Source organism: Chenopodium album, chromosome 19 (assembly GCF_948465745.1).
Source record: "Chenopodium album chromosome 19, dcCheAlbu1.1, whole genome shotgun sequence".
Taxonomy (NCBI): Eukaryota; Viridiplantae; Streptophyta; class Magnoliopsida; order Caryophyllales; family Amaranthaceae; genus Chenopodium; species Chenopodium album.
Window position 1 is genome coordinate 12,745,606 of NC_137852.1, and position 3,630 is coordinate 12,749,235.

Sequence of the window (3,630 nt, forward strand, 5' to 3'; positions counted from 1 at the left end):
AGATCTCGCAAAGCTTGGGCTGAGGTGAAATTTTACGCAACACCTACGCCGTACAATTTTACGCCGTACGCTACGCCATTTGCATTTTTACGCTGCATGAAAACGCCTTCCTTTTGCTTTGTACGTGAAAAAGAAGAAAACCCGGAAACTTGTAACGTCAGTACAGTAAAATGACAAACCTGTCTATGGGTGCTTTTACGTAAAGCACCACCACGGAACGTCTTAAGGCACGCTTACGAAAAACGTGTTCAAAACGTATGCTTAGGGAAGGCACAAAGCACGGTGTGCATGCAAAATGATGCAAAAAAAACTATCAAAGAAGAAAATAAACTACAAATGCAAAGCAATTAAAAAGGATTTTGATAATTTGCGCGCCATTACGTCTAATAACGAGCAAAAACCGTTGAAAAAAATGATCAAACGGATCAAAATCCGGATACCGGTCATTTTAGTGACCAGTATCCGCGCGCAACTCAGTAGGTCGCGCTGGCCAGGCGCGCGCATCATTCTGTGTTGCGCTGGTCTGTCACGGGCAACTGATTCAGTTGCGCGCGACACTTAGTTCAGCAAAAAGAAAATTGCGGAGCGCGATTTTTCATTTTGTTCTCTCTCTCCTTCCGTCGCGATTTTCGCCTCTTTCTTTCTCTAAAGAGCTCGGATTTTCTTGTTTTTTTTCGAAGCTAAAAGAAGTAGATCTCGTCCCTTATTCATTTTTGCCATAATCCAATGTAAATTTTTTGCTAAACTCATTTGTTCTTAGCTGAATTTGGGCGATTTTCTAATAGTTAAACCCCAAATTTTGAGTTTGGGGGTTTTCGATTCAGTCCATTATTCTTGAAATTGTTTGCTCCATGTTGTTATGCTATGTTTAAGGAGTGTTTTGCAACAAATTTCATGAAGAATAGTTAAGTATTGAACCTTGCATGAGCATTACTTCGTTTAAGTATGTTCTTGCTTTTTTCCTTCGAATTTAGTTCGAATATGTTGTTTTACTTGCTCATTTTGGTTATACTTGTTTATTATGAAGTGAATTATAGTATTGGAACTAATATTACTTTCATAAATTATGTTTTGAAAATTTTGAAAATGGCGCGAAGTGTACTCTTAGTTTTTTGCCATGTTCAAACTTCAAAATTGGTTGGTAGGCGATAATTGTATTGGTGTTACTATTATTCGCCTAAGAGTAGCTGATTCTTTGAGATTTTAGAAAATCCGATCCCTTGAATGCTTAGTTGAAACTGGTATAGGATGGCTCTTGCGGGTGTTAGAAGCCCCCGTTTACTGAGTTTAACTGCAGGTATCGTAGCCCCCAAGTGTGGGTGGCATTCAACTTGGTTTCATGAATTTGTTTATTTGTCGTTATTTATATTGCAACAAATTTCATGCGAAGTTGTAAAGTATTGATCCTGTATGAGCATGTCAAGCATATATGTGTTTTCTTTTGTTCTAATTTTGACTTTGTGCTTGAACTTTATTTATCTTTTGTTTTGCTCACATAGACTATACTTGTTAATTTTAATGTAAATTGAAGTGTTTAGAACAACAATTATGCATTAAAATCATAAATGAAATTTTGAACTTTTATAACAGCATGAATTTGTTCTTGCGACTCGTGTTTATTTTTTTCATGCGTAAGTTTCAAAATTGTTTTATCAATGATAAAAATAACCGGCGGTTATTATTATTCACTTATAAAACTGTGATCTCAAGATTTGCACAAAACTAGTTAGTTTAGGAAATTCTTGATGACATCATCGAACTAGAGTAGTTTGGCTATATTTCGGGCTTTTGAGCCCCCATTTTATGTTATGAATTTTGTAGCCCCCAATGTTGGTGAATTCGATGACTTGTTTGTTTTTAATAATTTAGACCCTTTCATGTTGCTTGAAATGGGTCTAGAAATCCTGTGTTTCGTCTTATTATGATAACAACTAGGGTCTTGGAAACGAATAAACTGGTGTGTTTAAACCGTTTTTTGACCATTCATAGTTTTAACAAAGAAATTTGCTAAGTCTAGTAATATTGGTCATTCATTAAAACAAGTAAGAGGAAAAAATGAAATGTTGTTCAAATTTTTCGTCTATTCTTGCTATTTTTGAATTCTTTCTTTTGAGTTCAAATTTGTCACTGTTTTGAAGCTCGAGAAAGTAGATGTTATCCTCCTTGTGAAATTCCAATGGAGAATAATTTAGAATGAAGACTCCTTAACTTATAATTTAGGAGTCTTTTGTTTACATTCTAACTCATGAAATTGTTTGTCTTATGTTAATTATGTGTCTTGATACAATTTTCATGATGAATGATTGAGTACTAAACTTTCGTATGAGCAAGTATTTTTTTTATGTATCATGATTTTGTTTTTTTGCTCTTTAATAGTCATACTCTCTAATCTCTAGAGTAAATTGAGGTATTGAAACAACAATTATGCACTAAGATTAGTTTTTGAAGTTGAACTTGAAATTGACTCGAATATGTAGCTTGTTTCAAGGCCAAGTTCAATTGTAAACTTAGTTTTCAAAGGAGCAAAATGATTATTAAATCATTGTGATGCATTTGAAAATTGTAAGGCTCGAGTTCTACATAAACAATTAGTAGTTTAGGCGATTCTCGAAAGTAGCTCGAATGGCATGACTATCTCATTTTATTTTTTTGTTGATATTGGAGCCCCCATGTGACGGGTTATGCACATTCTTTGCTATTTCACAAGTCTTGGAGCCTCCACTTTGGGGTAGTTCTAATGACTTGCTATTGTTTAGGCCATTCATATAATCATGATATTGGGATGGACCTATGTATGTATCCTATTTTTGTTTTTTAGATACTTAGAACAATGACATGGCTTATGCATTTAAGTTAAAGTCATGTTCAAGAAAGCAAGTTAATTCTTTGCTTGTTTACAAACCAAAACAATGTTGTTTAAGGTTTAGTAATCTTACCTAATGTCTAAACATTTGTAAAAATCATTGTGGTGATTTTATTCTCAAAGTTGATTTAGAACATCAAATATTTTCTTTGTTCTTATCAATCTTTGATTTTGGTCTTGTAGGTGGTTCGTTTACCATCCCTTAGCCAATATTCGCAGGAGAACTAAGCGACAACAAGTTCGAGTCAAGAAGTCGAATCTTGATTCATTCCTTTTGGAAATATTTATGTATATACATGTATTATCAAAACGATTATTGAGAATCTAAAAATTTATTTCTTTGAGAAAACAAAAATTCAGAAAGGAAATTTTGAATACTATTTCTATTAGAAACATGTTGTTTCAAATTAGAATTCAAAATTTGAAAAGGGTCCAATAATTTAAATGAAAGTTTGTTTTGTAAAGCAACTTTTTCTAGTAGGCAAAATACATAATCATATTGTTTTCCAAAACTGGACCCAAAATGGAAAGAAAAGTCTAGCTCGTAATTGAGTGTGACTTTTTTGTCCAAGATTGATTAAGGTAAGTTGCAATTCACAACTTATTTCAACAAAGATATGAAAATGTGAGCAAACTTTTATATCTATTTTTGTCATCTCTCCCTTTTTAGTGTTCGTCATCATTGTCATACTTTGATAATTGAAGTGAAGTTCTTCCAATTAAAAAGTGCCGTAGTTTGAAAATGAATATTTACCAAACTTAGGTTT